The 20,993-nt window shown below is 45.4% G+C and overlaps 2 long non-coding RNA genes across 2 annotated transcripts; one reads left to right on the forward strand and one right to left on the reverse strand.

Annotated features, from left to right (window-relative positions):
• The first annotated feature begins 372 nt into the window (after positions 1–372).
• Gm31363 lies at positions 373–7,570 on the forward strand. The gene is made up of 3 exons (XR_376971.2): positions 373–815; positions 1,553–1,633; positions 7,309–7,570. It is a non-coding gene; the product is annotated as a predicted gene, 31363 (long non-coding RNA).
• On the reverse strand, positions 3,285–16,414 carry 1700027F09Rik (RIKEN cDNA 1700027F09 gene). The gene is made up of 3 exons (NR_040681.1): positions 16,266–16,414; positions 10,897–11,040; positions 3,285–3,757 (listed from the first exon to the last, which is right to left on the reverse strand). It is a non-coding gene; the product is annotated as an RIKEN cDNA 1700027F09 gene (long non-coding RNA).
• Between the last annotated feature and the right edge of the window lie 4,579 nt (positions 16,415–20,993).

Raw genomic sequence — 20,993 nt, forward strand, 5'->3', positions numbered from 1 at the left:
CCTTCTAAATATATATTGTACTTTCCTAATAAAAAACAATATTATGAGAAACAAACCACAAGAAGACTTTCTGTAAGTAGAGGAAGGGAACAGAGACTCATACACATTCCCGGGCTCCTAGTCCCTTCGTCCATCCCATCATTCCCCATATATTGAAGCTTATTTTCCACCCCACCCACACCTAAATATTTTTTTTTTCTCACTGATAATATTACTTAAGCAGAGTGGACTGAAGTTTCATGGGGGAGGGGATAACCTCGTGTCTAATTTAGCACATAAATTAACATTTATTATAATGTATGGTTTCTGATAGAGCTTTGGAAACCTCTCTTTTTACAAGGCTGGTCTTGGTTTCACAGGTTTTTAGAATTTTGACGTCCCATGCTTTGACCCATGGGCCTGGAGGAACTGCCTATGTCTGAGAGTAAGGATCACAGCGGGTCCAGGGAGGACTCTGTTTGTTCTCTCACCTTACCTGCTGCCTCATTGGTTCACTAGTTATAAAAGCACAGAATGCTGATGTCCCCTGTGCCTACTGAATTAAGACTGAAAGACATCGTTCTGACTGCATCTCAGAGACATTAGTCACCATTTAAATGGGCATGCACATATTTACTGCCCTTTGCTCTTATAATGACACTACAGATATCTCTAGCAGGTACACGAACATACTCAATGTCACATATGGAAAAGGGAAGTCATTTCTTCCTTGGATGTCTGGTCTCATTGGGATGCTGTGGGTGGTGTTCCCACAGATGGTGTGTCTGGCACAAGTCTTGAAGATGTGTTCCAACTGCCCTTTCTTTTTTTTAAAGGTATTTGCCAAGTTTGGACTTTATTCTTTAGTAATAAGGAGCAATTCTGATTCCATGTGGGGGGAGGAAACTGGAAGATTCACAGGAACAGGTGTGCCCTTTAAAGAGAGGGGCGGGGAAGGGAGAAGGAGGGAGGGAGGGAGAGGGAGGAAGGGAGGGAGGGAGGGAGGGAGGGAGGGAGAGAGAGGGAGGGAGGTAGAGAGGGAGGGAGGGAGGGAGAGAGAGGGAGGGAGAGAGGAAGGAGAGAGAGAGGGAGGGAGGGATGGAGAGGGAGGGAGGGAGAGAGAGAGAAGAGAGAGAAAGGAGAGAGAGAAGGAGGGAGGGGAGAGAGAGAGAGAGGGAGGGAGGGAGGGAGGGAGAAGGAGGGAGAGAAAGAAACCTGCTGGAAGTGTGGAGGAGAGTCAGAGGAAAAGCAAGGAGAGAACAACAGTGGAGTAATGTTCTCTAAGAGAGTACTTCTGTCCAGCCAGTCAGTGAAGCAGTTTTCCTTCAAAACCCACTAGGCTGCCAAATCCAGGAATCAGGCCAGCATTGGCAGCACAGTGAGATCATCTTTCTGTCTTGTTAATCCTTTACTGCCTATAATATGTATAGATAGTTGTGGTATTTCACTCTGATGGTTGTGTAATGGCTTACAGTTCATGGATAAGTATGGCTGTAATTGGATATTTGAAAGTTACAGTTTCCTAGACTCTGGCTTCTTGGTTTCCCAAGTTTCTTTCATTTGCTTTCTCTAGGTAATGAAGATGAATGGTTCTGGCTGTTGTTTCTCACGATTAACTCATGGAGTTTGCTGGTTGTGGAGGGGATCCAGCAAGGTGTGTTGCTATGGCTACTGCTGGGGATGAGAACAGAGCCTTCTAGAAGAGTCTACATTTTTCTGATTGCACCCTTAACTAGCACAACTTCTCTTTTGTATATTGCATGCCTAGTTAGATTTTAGTGACCCTAGTAATTTTTTAAAGTAAAATTTTAGGTCAGCACACAGAGTAACGTGTTTCACCACAGTGTCTTCGTACGTGAGTGCTTTCTAGCTTGTTCTCATGTGTTCCCCTCCCCCACTCACCTTCTCTGTGTCCCCATTCCTTCCTCCCCTCCAGCTGGTTCCCTTTCTTCCTAAGTGAGTCTGCCTCCCCCCTCCCTCACTTTGCTTCAGAGTAACCCATTATCCTCTGTATTTCCCACCTCCCTTTATGATCTCTTCCTTCTATTTCATGACCCCCCTTTTCATGACCTACAAACACACATAAACATACACCTACAGACATATGCAGTTTGTGTATATGCATATGTACATACATATATGTATATTACATATACATAATATTTGTATGTATACACATTATATACATATATGTGTATCACACATACATGTGTGCACACACGCACATAGGTAATGACACACACACACATATATGTGCCTCTGTCTCCTGAGTGCTGGAATGAAAGGTGGGTACTACTGTTACCCAGTGGTTTATCTACATCACATTTTCTTTTTCTTTCTTTTTTTTTTTGTTTTTTGTTTTTTGTTTTTCAAGACAAGGTTTTTCTGTATAGTCCTGGCTGTCCTGGAACTCACTCTGTAGACCAGGCTGGCCTCGAACTCAGAAATTTGCCTTCCTCTGCCTCCCAAGTGCTGGGATTAAAGGAGTGTGCCACCGTGCCCGGCTTTGTTTGTTTGGTTGTTTTTTTTTGTTTGGTTTTTGGGTACATTTTCTTTGTCTATTCATCTGTTGGTGGACACTTAGGCTGCTTTAATTTCTAGCTACTGTGAATAATGCAGCAGGAAACATGGACATCTATAATAACCTTGGCTGTCCTGGAACTTGCTCTGTAGACCAGGCTGGCCTTAAACTCAGAGATCTCCTTGCCTCTGCTTCCTGAGTGCTGGTGTTAAAGTCATGCTCCACCACCTCCCAGGCTGTCCTTCACTTTCTTGAAGAGACCTGGTCACTGGGTGAGATGGGATTTTGGTGCAGCGTTAATTTGCATCTTCCCGATGCCTGAAGTTGCTGAGAGCCTTTCCCCAAGCAGCTGCTGGAACAGACCATTAAGTTCTGCTTACAGAATTAGAGATCGTTCTTTCCCAACATTCTAAACTCTTCCACATTCCCTCCATAAACCATTTCCAAAGGCCCGAGAAGCTCATATTCACCCAGACCACAGCAGGCTGTGCTCTCTCCCTGTCTGCTTGTGATAGCTTTCTGAATAAAGGGAGCTGCAACTGTGTGGGCTCACTTCTGCTCCTCTCTTTTATCCCGTTGATCAGCGTGCCTGTTTGGGGGGCAGTAGTGTGCTGCTTTTTGTTACTGTGACCCTACAGTGAAATTTGAGATCAGATATTGTTTTCGTTTTCAAATTTTGTGAAAGATGGGGTCCAGCTTGCATTTGACCTGTAGATTTCTTTCAACAGTGTAGCAGTTTTCACGATATCAATTCTTTTAACCCACGAACATAGGAAGTCTTTTTATCCTAGTGTTTTATTCAATGTCTTTCTTCAGTGTCTTAAAGGCTTTACTGTAGAGGTCTTTCACCTCCTCAGTTAGATTTTTCTAGATATTTTTTTCTTTTGAAGGTCCTGGGTTTGGATTGCTCCTAGGGCTATGAGGTACATAGTTATGTGATTTTTCACCTCAGATTTCTTTCTTAGTTTGTGACTGGCAGATAAGGAAGCCACTGATTTTCGTGTGTTGAGTTTATACCTTGGTACTTCGTTAAAAGTGTTTATCGGGTTTAAGAATTCTGTCAGGGCTGAAGAGATGGCTCAGCAGTTGAGTGTGCTGATTGCTCTTCCAGAAGATAGCTCAATTCTCACAGTGGCTCACGATGGTCTATAGTTCCAGTCCAGGGGTTCCAATGTCTTCTTCTTGCCTTCACAGCCCCTGCACATACCTGGTACACAGAGGTACACAGATGTACATTCAGGCAAAGCACCTATACACCTAAAATAAAAAAAAAAAGATTTAAAAAGGTTTAAGCAATTTTTTTAGAAAAGTTTTATGGTGGAGTTGATAGGGTCTTTTAATCATATCTTCTGCAGGTAAAATAATTTCATTTCTTTTTCCTCACTTGTATCCTTTCTCTTGCCTTGTTGTCCTAACAAAGACTTGGGCATGTTTTGGGTAAGAGTGGCACTCTGGTCTATTTCTTCAATGAATCAGCTCTGATAGGTTCAATGTGTTACGTCTTTCAGTCTCTATTTTATTCATTTTTGCCTTTGATCTTTACAATTTCTTGCCACACACTGCCTGGGGTTTCGATTGCTCCTAGGGCTATGAGGTGCATAGCTATTGACTGAGTTATTTATTTGAAGTTTTTGGACTGTTTTGTATAAGCACCCACAGATTTAAATCTTCCCCTTACTGCTACCTTGAAAGGTTCTGTAAGTTACGCTTCCATTTTAATTCACTTATAAAACCTCTTAAGACTCCAGTGAGTCACTTGTCACTCAATAGGGTTCAGCATCCCTGTTGTTTGTGTGGTTTCTATAGTTTTTATTGCTGTTTATTTCTAGTTTATTGCTCTATAATCTGATAAGATACCAGAGACATTTTGATGCTTTTGTGTTTGGGGAGATGTGATTTGTGGCCTAGGACTTGATCTACTTTAGAGAAGGTTCCACAGGCTGCTTAGAAAAGTGTCCATTGTGTTCTGTTGGGCGGAATATTCATTCAGTGGATGTCTGTTAAGTCTCTTTGATCTATGGGGTAGCTTAACTCTAAGATTTATTTAAGATGAGAGTGAGTTACTAAAATGCTTCATTATGGGCTGGGAAGATGGCTCAGTAGGTAAAGGTGTCTGCCACCAAGCCTGACAGAACCCATTTGTTAGGAGAGAAATGACTCCCGCAAGTTGTCCACTGACCTCCACATATGTGCTATGGCACATGTGCACCCTGCCCCCCCCACACACAGAACTCAATTTTTATTACCCATTCCAGATCTTTTTTTTTTCTTTCCTTAATTTAAAAAATATAACATTACTTGAGAATTTCATGGAATATATTCTGATCATTTTCTTAAATCCTCCTACCCTCCCAACTTCATGCCCCCCCCCTTTTTTTACAAAAAAAAAAAAAAAAAAAAAGAAGTGACTGAGTCCGGTTTGTGTTGCCCATATCCTCAGGGGGCCATCCACTGGAGTGTGGTTGTCAGCCATGCCCCCCTTACATCTTTTTGTAGGGTGTCCTTTGCTTTGTATCTTCACATCTCAACTACGTACTATATCACGGAGCAGTTCTTCCTTTCATGTCTGTTTGGGTTCTAGATACGCCGTTTGTCTAAATGTCCATTTTCCTTGGTTTGGGGAGAGGTCATCTCAGCTGGTGGCTCACTTGCATGGGGTCGCATCCTCATTACCACCAAAGCTTGCAGGGCAGGGGTGGGGAATCTAGTCTCTTGTCCTCAGTCAGCTTTCGCTTTATTTATCATGTTTCCGCAGGAGGTATGTTGAAGTTTGCCTAAGTCTTGGATACTCTCTAAGAACCTCGCTCATGTCCAACTGTTGGGGCTTTTGCTGAGCTGCTGTTAAAAAAAAAAAAAAAGCACCTGATGTGTGCGTGGCCACTCAGGAAACACCTGCATTCAACACGTTTGATTGCGAGTATAAATTTTGAAATTCTGAGATGAGTGTCAGGCTGTGTGACCTGAAGGCTAATTTGAGCAGTAAGGCTGCATGATATACTTTTCCTGTCCCCTATTTATAAACCAGCACACCCGGGCCTTGCCTTGGTGCCTGGGTTTCTCATATCTCAGTCCATCCGTTAACCTTCAAGATGGGACGGTAGCAATAGCTAGCTGAAGAACTTTAGTATTTTAAACAGCTCTCATCCCTTACACAAGAACTTCTGCTACAGGACTTGTCCCTGAGCTAGTATGGCTCTCGGGTAGTTTCCCATGGGTCTGGTGCATTACCAGGAAGCTGCCTATAGCCACTGAATTATAACTTGCAGTTTAAACAAGATCCCCAGTGGTTCAGATGTGCAGCCAAAGCTGCAGCAGCAGGTGAGCCCCCTAGAAGGGGGTTGTCACCCTTGTCCTTTGTCCTGGGTAGACTGCCACCACACAGGGCCTTGGTAACATGAACCCCTGCAGAGAAACTTTCCTGTCTTTCTTGATTCCAGGACTTGTCTTTGCCCCCCATTTCAGCGGTCCCCGCACCTTTCCTCCCATTAGCAGCTCAACAGGGCAGACAACTTAATATGCAGACAACCACCCAGTATGGCACGTGTTGCATCCAGAGACTCAGTGCTCACTGGATGGACCACAGAGGGCCACACGTTCAAAGGCATCCTTGTCTTCCAAGTAGATAAACACCAAACCCACCTCTGTACTTAACCTGACCATTTTGGATCTTTGAGGCTTCAGGGCGGTCTGTAATATCCCCACTTCCCCTTAGAGCCTACCATTTTTGAGTCTAGTTCATGAACTCTAACAGATGGTAATAACCACACCCCAAGTATCATCTCAATAAACTCCCATAATTAGGACTGTACCTGTCCTATCATTTTCAGCCCAGAAGGCCCCACCCTGTCCCCTAATTACCACTGTCTGAAGGGCACAGCCCCAGGAAACAAACAAGGAAGCCTTCTTTCTCTACCACCCCTTCCTCAGGCATCTGCCAACTTACCAAGTTTTACTCTCCCTTCCTGCCAAATGAACTGTCCTGTGGATTGGGAACGAATTGTCGCCTCTTTTAAAGTGATGTTTTGAGGCTCTGGATATGACAGGATTGGCATTCTCAGATGCCACCTCACCAGTTGGTGAGGTCCACAGGCTGCTGTCGATCAGGACATTCCTTGAAAACGCAAGCACACGCAAGAGCACTCACGCGCGCGCGGACACACATGCACACATACAAGGCTATGCGGTAGGTGTGAGATGTCTCCAGGAGCCTTCCAGCTCTTAGGCAACGTGATCAGTTCTTTTCCAGATGACTTTTAAGGTTTTCCTGGTCAAAGCGTCCCAAGCTAAATTGAATTTCTTTCTGAAGGAAGCTCCTTCCCACATTATCCTGGAACCAAAGCTCTCATGGAGTTTAAAACGAAGGGACATAAGTGAAATCCGGAGTGGTGTGAGGTGGAGTTTGGGTAAATATGAACTCTCTCAGAGAGCCCAGGGTTGGAAGTTTGGTGGCTGAGCTTAGCCTTTGAGAGTCACGGGCTGTGAGCTAAAGAGATGCTCTTGGATGTAGGAATTTGCTGTGTGTGAGCCCAGGAATTGGAGGGCAGCCTACCAGTACAGTGAGACCCTGTCTCAAGCAGTTTGGAGATGAACTCTGGAGGTAGGCATCTCTAGATGCAAGGCCGTCTTCCTTTTCTCTAGAGGCCACAGAACAGATTGCACAATCTTTATTGGACATTGATGCTTTTGGGTTTTTTTTTTTTCATTTCTGGTTTGAAACTCCTGGTAGTAGTACTGGAGGGTCCATGACCTCTGTGGGCTCCTCCCTTTTATTAATGGAAGGCTTTAAAGGTCTTGCCTTTCTCTTGAAGCTCCGGCAGACAAATCAGAAATAGCCTCTAGAGTCTCTTCTTGTCTGATGGAAGCAGGAGCTGCCATGTGGTGAGTATTTCCAAAAGGACAGCTCTGTCCCAGGCCCACAGGGTTTACTGAGAACTCAGCTCACTTGTCCGCTTGCTGTCCAACTCGTGCCCATTTGGGTTTGTTTGGTTTTTTTTCCAGGTGAGAAAGTCTTAGGAGAAAACAAATGAAGAAACAAACAAACAAACAAGAAACTTGCCTGCAGTGGCTAATAAACCCAAAACTTACTGTCTTTCTCTTATTCTCTATTTCCAGTTTTCTGTTTTGCATGCACATAGACAGGCAGACACAAGTTACAAGTTACGGACACACAAACCAACTTCAGCCCTGGGCAAAGGATAAGGACATTTTAATTGTATCTCCACTAGACATCTAAATGATTTCTGATGACTATTTTTAAACTTCTTTTAAATGGCTCGACGAATGACAGTGTGTATTTCTGGAAGGGATTGGTACTGGAGAACTCAGGATTCCTTTTGTAGATCTACTTATTTGATGTGTGCAAATGCTTTGCCTGTGCATATCATGTGCATGTGTGCAGCCTGTTTGTGCCAAGGGCATTGGATCACCTGAAACTGGAATAGTGATTGGTCATGAACCACCATGTGAGTGCTGGGAATGGAAGCCAGGTCCCCTGAGAGAGCAGCAAGTGCTTTGAACCACCGAGCCATCTCTCCAGTCCTCATCTCCAACCCTGCCCCTCAACTGTTTGTAGATCTCAAAGATGAAAGAAATTTTACATCACTCAGAAGGATGCTCCAGGACAGTTTTTATTGAAGTTTCTTTTTCTTTCTTTTTAGTTTTATGTGTGTGAATATGGTGTATATTCATGTGTGAATGCATATTTATACATGTGTGTATATGCAAATATATGTGTTGTGTGAGTAGAGTGTACATTGATATGTGAATGCATATTCATGTATGTGTGTATGAAAATTCATGTGTGTGAGTATGGTGCATATTAATATGTGAGTGCATATTCACATGTGTGCGTGCAGAGGCTGATGTCAGGTTTCGGCAACGGACAGCTTTCCTGAGGGGTGCTTGCCTGTCCAGGTGATTGGCAGGCAATCATTTAGTTAACTCTTTAGTAAGAGGGCAATCAATAGCATGTCCTTGAATCTTAACGATCTTTTGAGCAATTCAGAATCTCTCTTTCCACCCAGGGCCAGAGGTATGACTCATTCCCCATTCCTCTGACCAAAAATCACATAACAGACTAAATTAAAAAGAATAAAGAAAAAAATGACTCTATAAAGCAGCCACATTGTACCTTAATGGGCCTCTGCAAAGCCTAGCTACTATCGCTTTTTTGTGACATTTGAGTCTTAAAGGGAGTTGGAATTCTTCTAGTCTTTCAGAGGGCTTCCAAGAAGAAAGGCAGCTGTGGCCTTTCCTTTCCTTAAAATGATGCGTTACGAGTGATGTTGGAGGTAAGGGCTTAAGCTGATTAGCAGGAGAGAGAGAGAAAGAGAGAGAGAGAGAGAGAGAGAGAGAGAGAGAGAGAGAGAGAGAGAGAGAGAGAGAGAGAGAGAGAATGTGTATGTGTGTGCACATGAGTTCAGATTCATGAGTGTCAGGTATAAATGCGTGTGTCTGTGCATGCTTGTGAAGGCCAGAGGTCAACCTTGGGTGTCACTCTTCAGATGCCAGCCAGCTTAATTTTCTAGTCAGGCTTTCTCCCTGGAACCTAGGGCTCTCCAAATAGGGATAGACTGTCTGGTCAGCAAGCCTCAGATAGCTTTGTCTCTGGCTCCCCAGTTGGGCTCACAGATGCCTTTATACTTAGACTCTGACTGACTACTGTGGATCAAGCTGGGGTCTGCAGGCTTGTGTGACAGGCACTTTGTAGACTAGATGCCTGGCTCACACACACACAGTACTTGAGGTGTCCATAGACCCCCGATAACTACGTGTCTCATCACCAACCAAGGACAAGGGGTCTATCAGTTGGATTTAATTTTGCTTAACTTTTCAAAAACTTTGGAATGGTATCACCAGAAACCCCACTGTGGATGCCTTCATTAGACTGGCATCCAGAGTCCTTTTGTCTGAACTTTTCAAAATTAAGGGGTTCTCACAATTCTGAATATCATCAAAGGATGTTTTTGTCAACAGCTAAGGCGATGGCTGGGCACTTGAGGACCTCACCTCCCCACAGCCCTTTGTGAGGCCATGAGATCACAATACATGATGAATGGCCCAGTGACATCAGGCTGAGCCATGGCAAGGATGGAAAGATTGCCTGTGCACTCTCTGCTCTGGGATGCAACTCTTACAGTGTTCTAACTGTGACTGGCTACTAGCTAGACTTCAAAATGTTTCTCTTATTTTTCTGGCTAGGCTTTTTTTTTTCTGTCCTCATTTGGATTTAAGGCAATACATTAGTCCAACTCCTCAACACTGGGGTCTATGTGATGGAGCAAGTGATTTTAAAGGGATGTCTTGGCATGGTGGGGGAAGAGCTAAGGGGAGCCAAGAAGAGATGGAAAAGGAACATGGAGCTAGCAACCCAAGGGGGCAGGTACCACTGTGGTCTGAGGGGCTGGTTACAGGACCTGGAAGGTCACTACTTAGTTATTCCAAAACCACAGACTACAGTGATAGAGATGTAGACTCCTAAGTCGGGAATGGATGCTGCTAGGTAAGAGACAAAAATTAGTTTTCATCAGTCAATTAAAAATGACCAGGAAGGAAGACCACCTGGTGTTTAGGTGGTCTGGGATTGGCTTGGCTATGAAGGAAGGAGACGGGCTTTATGGGGGAGAAGGCTAGGCTGACTCCCATGATATCACCCCAACATGTGGATCCACCCACCTCTTCTGTAAAACTGAAAAATGCCAACTGCCTTTGAAGACCACCCACTGCTGCTTGCTGTCCGGCATGTGTGGGTGGCCTGGCCTGCACCTGGCTCTCACGTCAGCTGAACTGACCACTTTGTCAGTCCGGTCTGTTACATCACTCAGCTCTGTGAGGCTCAGTGTGGGAAAAACAACCAACCAACTACCCAGACAGCCAACCAGCCAGTCAACCTATCTACCAAGCAACCAAGCAAGCAACCAACCAGCCTGTCTACCTACCAACCAGCCAGTCAACCTACCTACCTACCAACCTACCTATTAACAAACCTAACTATCAAAAAAGTCTACCACTTGTCCTGCTGAGGGATTTGATTATGAGAATGGCAGTTTTCTGTTTCTGTTGTGTCCTCATAGCAAGTCACTCTCCCAGTCTGTCCCCTCCTGTGTAAAGTGGGGAGAAGAGTGTCCCCTCACAGAGTCAAGGCGAGGCTGTGATTGATTATGACATGATACATTATGGTATTTATAATATATAATAAAAGCATAATATGATATCTTCCTATACTCCACCCTATATAGCAGGCAGAAATGGAGCGATTAGAATTTGGTCTCTGGTCTCTATTAAGCCTGCAAGACCCAGCAGCTGCCACCCTACCTCTCCACCCTCTCTAAGCTTCTGGTATTGAACACTTTAAAGGTGTAAGCTGTTACTTTAAGGAGGGGCAAAGTTTGACTTACACAATTAATGAGAGCTTTAAGGAATGCAGTGCCCATGGCTGGTGCCAAGGAGGTGGGCAGCTGTAATTCAGATGAATGTCTATATGGTCCTCTTCCCACTGTTCACACACCCCAACCTTCTCCAGGAAGGGCTGCTGCAGGAGTCTGTAGAGGAAGAAAGAGAATTCCTCACACGTACAACCCTTCTCCACAAGTGGCTTCTGCGGGGGCGTCAGTACAGCAAGAGAAAACCTTGGTTAAATGCCTGAATCATCTTTCCTAGCTCCACAGGTTTCTGAGCTGGCTCCAGACTTGACTTAAAAGGGGAGGGGTGAGATGGACAGGGTGGGGAGGGGAGAAGGAGGAGAAGGGGGAATAGGGTTGGGAGGAGGCAGGATGGGCAGTGCAAGGGGTATGGGGTGAATAGCATCTTTTATTGCAGAACACTTTCCTGAGGGCTTATTTTCTGAATGTCAATCAAGATGAAGGTGTTATTTTAAGGAGCTAAGAACTCCATGTGGGGGCTTGGCTGTTAAACTTTTATTCAGTCAGCCTAGAACCCTGACCCTGAGTTTTGTGTGAGGGCTGAGTCCTGCTGAGAGCCAAGGACATTAAACTTGCTGGGCAGACTAAAGGCTCTCTTCAACTACTTGCCTTTCAGAACAGAGATCCTTCCTGTAAGCAAGAAGCTGCCCTATTCCCCACTCTTCCCCTCCACCCCCCACAGTTTCCATCTCAGGAGCCTAGCCTGACAAGTGTCTGCTAAGGGTTCTGTGAGGAATTATCACAAGATCGCATGAATTATCACAAATATCAAGAGAAATTTGAAAACAAAGATCTATGCCCCTTTAGTGAGAGTAGTTAGAGCACGGAGGCTTGGTTAGAGCAGGGTTAGGGGAAAATCTAGGCTATTGCTTGTTTTTATAAATTAAGTTTTATTGGGACACTGTTAATTGTTTTAAAATGCATTAGTGTATCTGCTTTTGATTAAGACAGCTGAGTGGCATGGGTATGATAGCTTATACAGCCAGTAAAGCCCCAAAATACTTGCTATCAGAAAAAGTGTGCCAACCACTGGGTTAGACACAGCACACACTGCAGAAATACAACCCCAGCTTTACTTCCCAGTCCTCAGGACACTTCCCATCTCCCAAAAACAGCTTCTTGAGTGTGGGAGAGGACCTAGCTGGAGAGTTGATGGCCCCCCAGCCCTGGGCCGCCTGACTCTCCAGAAGCTGAGATACCTGTGCTGTCCAGCATCACCAGGAAAGTGATGGGAGACCTTGGCTTGCTTGCATGATGGGTACTGGGCCTTCTCTTAGTTCCCAGAGCAGCCCTGACCTGCCATTGGCCCAGCCAGCGTTCAGTGTCACAGGGTATTCCAGTAACTAATGAGGAAATGAGAAAATGACGTCAAGGCTGGCTGTATTAATGTCCTGGGGCTGCCACAGCACACTTGCACAAACTGACTGGCCGTAAAGCAAAGAAATGTGTTCTCTTAGCTGTGGAGACAAAAATCCCAAAGTAGAAGTACTCACTATCAGGATTGTACTTCCCCAGCGGCATTTGAGAGGGATGTGGGCCAGGACTCACTTATGACTTCTGGAAACTTCTTGGCTTGTTCATAATGTCCCTTCCTTCTATCTTTACACTTTCTTCCCTCCATGTGGTCTGTGTCTGAATTTCCCCATTTTATAAAGACACACTCATTGAATTAAAGTTCTGAAGACCTAATCACTACCAGTTGTACCTGCAAGGACTATATTATCAAGTAAGGTCACATTTTGAAGTACTGGGGGCTAGAACTTAAATACATGAATTTGAGGAGATGCAAATGAACCCATGGAAGGGATTTTTCTGCTATTGCAAGACCACCCACCCAGTCACATGACATTCCCAGGGCCACATCAAATAGACAGCCACACAGATCACTGTACTAGGGTTGCTGAATGTAGAGAGAATAGTTTATGTCTGTGTGGATGTGGCACCTGTCAATAATAAATCTGATGCCCTACGACTTAGGAAGGAAATAAGAGGTGAGACAAGCAAGAAGCTAAAAGGACTATAGGAGAGTAGCAGGTTTGCCCAGGAAGATGTGAAGAGAAAGACACATGAACCCTGAGCACAGGTAACCAGCTATGTGACAGAATGAAGATTAGAATAAATGGGTTGGGGGTCCTAGTTACGATCATGGTGGGGAGAGGTTTTGGGGACATAGCTCAGATGACAGAGAACTTCCTTGCCCATTGTACAAGAAACCTTAGGTTCCATTCCCAGTACCGTGGCATATATCCATTATCCCAGCACTGGGGCAGTGGAGACAGGAGGATCTGAAAGTCAAGGCCATCCTCAGGTACACAGTGAGTTCCAGGCTAGCCTGAGCTACATGAAACCCTGTCTTAAAAAATAAGGAGAAAAGAACATCGGGAGATGGGAAGATTGTCCTGTTTGCTGGGGGCCCCAGCATAATCTCTGGGGTGGTTGGCATCTATATAGAGGTATGTGAGAGATGACTTATAAGTGTGATGGATGATGTTACACTGGCTTTGAAGAGGGTGGAATGAGCTGAAAGCCAAGCAGTACAGATGGCCCCTGGGAACTGGAGAGGCTAGGAGATGGATTCCTTGCTGGAGGTCATTTCAGATTCCCATTCTCCCAGAGTAAGATGATAAAGGAGTCATTCTAACCACTGTTTGTGACAGCTGATCCAACAAGTGTCTCCAGGGGAATCGCTCATGTATTTTGATCTATACAAATGTCCAAATTCAAGTTGTAAAAGCAGAAAGTGTTACCAGAACTAGACCTGTAGGCTGCAGAGTCAGCAGGCTTGTCAGTCCACAGACCCACTGAGGCCTGGGCAGCCTTCTCCAGGAAGGCAGTGGATAGGTGATGATGCAATAGAGATCAGAGTTCCCGAAGTACTATCCCGGCTAGTTTTACACCAACTTGACACAAGCTAGAGTCATCTGAAAGGAGGGAACCTCCACTGAGAAAAGGGCTCCTTCAGATCCAGCTGTAGGGCATTTTCTTAATGAGTGATTGATAGGGTAGGGTCTAGCTCATTGTGGGCTGGAGGTCCTGGGTTCTATAATAAAGCAGGCTGAGCAAGCCATGATGAGCAAGCCAATAAGCAGCACCCCTCCATCTCCTCTGCGTCAGTTCCTGTCTCCAAGTTCCTATCCTACTTGAGTTCCTATCTTGACTTCCTTTGATGATGAACAGTGCTGTGGAAGAGTAAGCCATATAAACCCTTTCCTCCCCATGTTGCTTTGGTCATGGTATTTTCTCATATCAATAATTCTCTGCAGAGCTGATTAAAATGCAGGCTTTGCTTTGTTTTCCCTCAAGATCTGATGGGTTTTGGTTCCATAAACTCTTATCAGGTAACCCTTCTGGGTGGCCAAGGACAGTAAGTAGCAAATTATGGGTACCCAATCCTCATTCAAGTCCCTTCTGGACGTAGACAGTCAGGTAACATCTGAGAGAGTCCATCGCCTTGGCTGAATGCCTTTCCACAGAGTGGGAGCTCAACCTGAGGCCTGTGGATGGAATCAGGACCCCCGAACAGCTTCTGGTACCTCCATTCCATGAATAGGTGTTGAGAAATGACTGCTTGAGAGCACAAAATCCAACAGCTCCTGTGATAGTCACAGCCACCTCTATCCAGATGCTGTGTGGAGCAGGTGCTGCTGTTGACCACTTCTTCACCCTCACCGTAGTAAGAACAGACATGCCAAAGCCAGGTCCAGTCACCTTGGTGAGAGGGACTTGGCTCCAGAGAGACATGTGTTATGGCAGCTGAGGTCCCTAAAAGGTGCACACAGGGGTTCAGAGATGATGGCTGGAAGGTCAGGACTCTGCTTCATACCCCTTGCTCTCTGAACCTTAGCCTTCACCTGCTGTGACCACATTCATGTGAATGCCACCGCCCTTGTCTGAAGAGCAAAGGACAGCCGCCTCCAGGTATGGTTTACTGCCCAATGTGACATAAAAATGCAGCAAATAAAACTTCAAAGGCCTTGGGACAACCACTGGCTACAGGCTCACCTTTCTCCAGAACCCTGCAATGGCCAGCAGATCTGCAGGGTGACCTCAGCTCCACACCCTGCCCCACCTTGCTCTACTCCACCCTCCATCAAGGCTCCCATTAAGGAAGCCAGTTGTATGACATCAGTGTCATTAAACTGACCCAGTTTCTCCCAAGCTGGGGGAAGCTAGAGCTCTGGTTGACACAGAAACCTATTCAGCTGCTTCAAAGAAGTCATCTGGAGAAAGACGGGCCAGAGCCTCACTCAGAAGGAAGGTCCCCTGAACATACACTGTTCAAACTTCCAAAGACAGGGAGGGAACCTGACTATCCTTACAAGCCTCTCTGCACTTGGAGTTAGGGGCTGAGAACACCTCCTTCTCTATGAGAGAAGGCCCCCATTAAGTAGAACTTGAAAAGTTAGTCAGTACTATTCCCTGGGGATCCAGTCCTGTCGATCTGATCTGTTTACTGGGTTTAGAGAAATATCTGCCCTATGTTCCTAAGCTGTGGAATCCCAGCCAGTGTTTCTGGCTTCTTCATGTTTTTCCCTTTCTTGGTAGTAGTCACTGCTGTGTTTTATCTGAAAACTCCTATTCATCCCTCAAAACTCTAGGCTTTAATTCTTCCAAAAACTCCCCCTTCCTCACTTCCAGGATATAATTCTATTCAGTTCTTTCTGGGGATCTTGGAATGTGGTACCCTGGCCAAGAAGAGTTCAGCATCTTCAAGATGTTAAACTCCCTCTGGTGGCTTCTTCTTCTTCTTCTTCTTCTTCTTCTTCTTCTTCTTCTTCTTCTTCTTCTTCTTCTTCTTCTTCTTCTTCTTTCTCTATATTTTATTGACATTATTAATTCAGCTAGAATAGAGGAATTATAGGAAATGCTTGCCCAGGGTGCTGGAGTCCCTGAATGAGAAGCAAGCAGAATAGTGAACACTCACCCTCCTGAGGCCTGTGTCCTAGGGATGTCCGGACATTTGTATCAAAGGAACAGTGGCATGTTTCCAGTAAGACACATTGTCTTAGATTGTGGACTCCTGGGAAGTTGAATCATAGATTTGGGTTGCTTGGGAGAGCTGGCCTGAGGCTCTGGAAAGGGGTCAGAGTTTGTTCTAAGAACTGTAAGAGTCAAACCAGGCAGTGGTGGTATACTCCATTAATCCTAGCACTTGGGAGGCAGAGGCAGGCAGATTTCTGTGTTCAAGGCCAACCTGGTCTACAGAGTGAGTTCCAGGATAGCCAGGGCTACACAGAGAAACTGTCTCAAAAGACACGAAACCAAAACCAAACCAAACCAACCAACCAACCAAACAAACAAACAAAAAGAATTGTAAGAGTCTATCTTGAGCATGTAATTCTCACCTTGAAGACTCAGTCAATCTCTGGCTTCTAAGGCGTGGTATTCTCAATGGCCACTATAGATGAAAGACAATATTCTGCACATGGGAGTCCTTTCTATGGTCAGGGAAAGGGCAACTGCTTCATCTTGTGGCTTATTGTGGTAATATTCTAACTAAAAAGACACAAAGTGCCCCTCCCCTTTGACTATCAGAATCTTGAGACAATGGACCCCAAGACTTTTGGAATTTCTCCAGGAGCCTCTCATGCTGTGGGAAGGAAAGGGCTGAAGTCTGGCGCCAGCATGAAGAGGAGCTCGTCTCTCAGATTCCCACAGTTTCAACAGCTCTCGGACCACCTTGCAGGACAGATTGGGGCAGAGACAGACAATGATGGCTGGCACCACACTTTGATCAGGACTACTCAGTGGTGTCTATCTCTTGCCCTCTACTTAAAGCTCATGTCAGGATCCTGAGTACTTACAGGACTCCCTGGCTCCCTTTCCCAGTGTGGCCACATGGCAGAGATTTCCTTTTGTTGCTTTTCATTATATCATAATTGGCCTACTGAGGATGAGTTGCCCAGCCTGACTTGATTGGCCCAGGCACAACTAACAATTCCTGTATCGCTGGGGCCTGAATCTATGGCCTTGCCCCTGTTGAGCAGGTGCTTCACCACTGAGCCACACCCTGCTGGACGCTCTTAGCATCACGTGCCTTCTCTGAGAGGTGCTTTACCTACCCACCTCCTATCGTTCCCTTACGTTCCCTGCTTCATAGTCACAGCTCAATTCGTGCCTGGCAGGGTTTCACCAAGGTCATTGTGAGCACCTGAGCTGGCACTTCCTCTACTGCAGCTGGGGATAAACATCAGTCAAGGGGCAATTCTGCCTACCTGAAATGCTCCTCCAACGGCTTCAAGGGAGGTACCACCAGTCCAAGAAGGCCCACATCTGCTGGTTTAGATGACTTGCAAGCTATGAGGCTGTTTTCCAGACCTTCTAGGACCTTAGATGTTCTGGCCTACACACAGGCAGGACACGTGGCTGTCTTCACACTGTTCACCTTCTCTGGTGCTATCAAGCATTCTCTGTGGACCCCATGGGATGTTAGCTGCCTGGCTTAAGTTGGGGTATCACATTTCTAACTACTCCTGATCACATGGAGGCCCTTAATGTGATCATGGATCTATCCACTGGCAGATGAGGAAGATGCATAATGAAACTCATCAGATTTTGTTTTAAATGTGATGCTGTTTATTTTATTATTGATTGATTGATTGATTGATTGATTGAGATGGGGTTTCTCTGTGTAGCCCTGGCTGTCCTAGAACTCACTCTGTAGACCAGGCTGGCCTTGAACTTACAAAGATCAGCCTACCATCCATGAAAGATGTGTACTACCATCCATGCCTGACCATTTAATAACTCTTAATGCAAGAGTTTGCTCACATGAAAAGTAGAAATTACAGACTTTGCCCTGGATTTTGAAACCATGGTCCCTTATGCCACAACAGTGCTTGGTCACAGGGAAGGCACACTGTCACATCTCCTATCCTTGTCTCTTCCTCCTCTGTCCTCTAACTCCTAGCTTCTTTGCTTTTGCTAATGCTCTCAAACCCTATGCAAAGCCCAGTCTGTTTTTATGAAATGAACACCTGTACAATCACCATCCAGATTACAAAATGTAATTATTGGCTCTAGAAATTTCCAACAATAAGTCCTTCTGTTTCCCTGGTGGTAATCATTGTCCCAACTTCTACAATTTCCCCTTTGCTCACAAGGCAGATAATGGTTTCTTAACTGTGTCCATAGACATCTTCCATGTTAATAGCTGGCAGGCATAGACCTTCCAGCTTGCCAAGACTGCTTGAAGTACACTATAGTCACCAACTCTTCAGTCTACACAACCCTCTCAGGCCAGAACTTTGACTGCTAGGCCAATTGTGCAGGTGAGGAAACTGAAGCACAGAAGGTTAAGGGACCTGTCCAGGCTCACATAGGTAGTGAGGAAGTGGAATTTGAATCTAGACACTCACTCTCAAAAGCACACCATCATGCTGCTCAGCTAAGTAAGATATAGAAACCACACTGACAAGTGGGGTACCTATGGAGTCCCCCAGATACATAAGAAACATTCTAAAAGTTATTGTGCTATTGCGGGCCTCAGGACTGAGGCAACCCAACCCATTGCCCCTCGCCAGTAATCCTGGTTTAGAACCATATGTGCATGTGTGCACACTTGATTTTGTGTATTTTCTTACTGGACTTCACAGTCCTCACAAGGTTTGCCTTGTCTACCATCACCTCTGGTGATCTCTGGCCAATTCCCCAGAACACAAGCCACTTCAGTTCCAGTGGCCCCCACCCCCACCCCCCGAGAGTGGTTGGCCTAGCATACATCTTCCCAAACGTCTGACCATAACGAATTGCTTTTCTTTAAGATGTGTGTGTGTGTGTGTGTGTGTGTGTGTGTGTGTGTGTGCGCCGTGTGCATGCAAGAGCCTCTGGAGTCAGATGTCAGAGCCTCTGAAATGAGTGAGAGATAGGAGGTTGTGAGTTACTGAGTGCTGAACCAGGGTCCCCTTTGAGGACAGCTAGCCCTCCTAACCCCTGATACACCACTTCAATCCCATGTGTTGCTGTTGTGGTGACCTTCCTTAAATTGTATGAAGGTGTGTCCTTGTATTTTCATGTGTTGATTCTGTACCAGCAGAGAGCTAAATGTTAGCTGCCTTTTAGAATTGTCGTTTCTATAGCCCATCACCAACTTCTGATTTGTAAGTAAGTGCTTCTCCTTTTCCACCTTCCCCAAACCATGAAGCTCCAGTAGCCCCTATTGCCTAAAAGCAACCTAGGAGGTGTTCCAGAGTTGTCTTACTGCTGATTGGTTATAGTAAAGATCTGACAGCCAATAGCTGGGACAGGAAATGGGAGGGTGGAACTTCCTGGCAGGCAGAGAGACTGGAAGGACAAAAACAGAGGTGGAAGATTCCAAGTTGACACAGAAGGGAGACCAGAGCTGAACAGGGAGGTAGAGAGCTAGTTACGTGGTAGGCTGGGAAGTCAAGTTAAGTTAGATAAACTAGCAGACAGACTCCATCAGCAACAGGCTTAACAGCTTTAAACTAGATAGACGTTCCCATGCCTCATTTATACCTCAGGGGGGTCCGCAAAAGCCCTGCAATAAATTGCTTTTTAAAAAATTTCTCTTCCCTGACTAAAATAAGTAAGGAAATATTTATCTGCCAAACAGTCCACTCCAGGGGAGATGACTAATTATATCCAGGGAATCTCAGTTCTTAGGTCCACTAGCTCTGTCAGCCTGGGTGTCTTAGTTAGGGTGAGAAGAGACACCATGACCAAGGCAGCTCTTATAAAGGACAACATTTAACTGGAGTTGGCTTAAAGTTTTAGAGGTTTAGTCCGTTATCATGGTGGGAAGCATGGAAGTCTGCAGGCAGACGTAGTGTTGGAGGAAGTGAGGTTCTACATCTTGATCCACAGGCAGCAGAAGGAGACTGTGTACCACACTGGGTATAGCTGCAGCATAGGAGACCTCAAAGCCCACCCCCACAGTGACAAATTTCCTCCAACAGGGCCACATCTAATAGTGCCACTCCCTGTGGACCAAGTATTCAAACACAGGAGTCTATGGAGGCCATACCTATTCAAAGCACCACACTTGGGCAAGGAACTTGGCCTTTGTTCCTTAGTTTACTTATCGATGAAAGGGGACTGTCCTCTTACTGGATTGATTTGTGTACGACACAAAGTGCCCAGTACAGGGAAAGTGCCAGTGAACACTTACCATTGATTTTATGTGTGTCTAGTTCAAAGCATTTGGACACTTAGGTTAGCTACTCCCCTTTACGTAATTTACAGGATGCGGTACTTGTTAGATATTGTAATGACTGTCATTTACCTTACTCCTTCGAAGAAAACTAGGGGTTAGGACCCCAGCTTGAGAAAAGCTTGCTATAGAGGTTCTTGGGTAGTCTCATATTCAGCCTGTAATAATGTCATCGCTGATAGAGACTTAGGGACTGCTGTCTATTTGAAGGAAAGTCCCCAGTTTCTTCCCATTGGTTTGTTCCCATTGTCCTTTTCACCCATGCTGTGTCTCATTGGCTGCTGTTCACCAGGATTCAAGAGCTATTTAAAACAAAAGAGGGTAGAAAGGGACATGTAATCAACTATATGTTTGATTTGTTACTAATTAGTGTGGAGAGAAGTGATCGAGGCTGGTTGGTACACACCTGAGATTTTAGTCATCTGGGCTGTCCCAGTCTTCCAAGTCTTGCCTGAGTGACAGGCACTGACTGGGTATCAGGGCAGGCAGTGTTGCTGAAGAAAACATGTGGGTGTCAGTGACAGCCACTCCCTCTGTGATCTTCATGAAGGTCTCAATCTCCCCATGTGCAAGCAGAATACTACTCATCTCATTGTGCATACTTAGCGAACAGTGTCTGGGAGACAGGCACACCCGAGTGTTCAGTTCGTCTTAGAGCACAAGGTCAGGAAACCAGTTGGTGAGAGATATCAGTAGAAGTGGCTGACCAAATTCTACTAACTATGTACTTCATTTGCTGGCTGTACTGTCATGGTCTTTCCAGTATGCCACTATAGAGACATTTAGAGACATTTCAGTGTTACAGAACACTGACAGAGTCTGGAAGGGAACAAGTCGGGGATCTTGCAAGAGGGCTCTGGAGCTGGCTCCACCGGTCACCACCTGAAGCGTCATGATGACA

The sequence above is a fragment of the Mus musculus genome, chromosome 5, assembly GCF_000001635.26.
Source record: "Mus musculus strain C57BL/6J chromosome 5, GRCm38.p6 C57BL/6J".
In the NCBI taxonomy this organism is placed as follows: domain Eukaryota; kingdom Metazoa; phylum Chordata; class Mammalia; order Rodentia; family Muridae; genus Mus; species Mus musculus.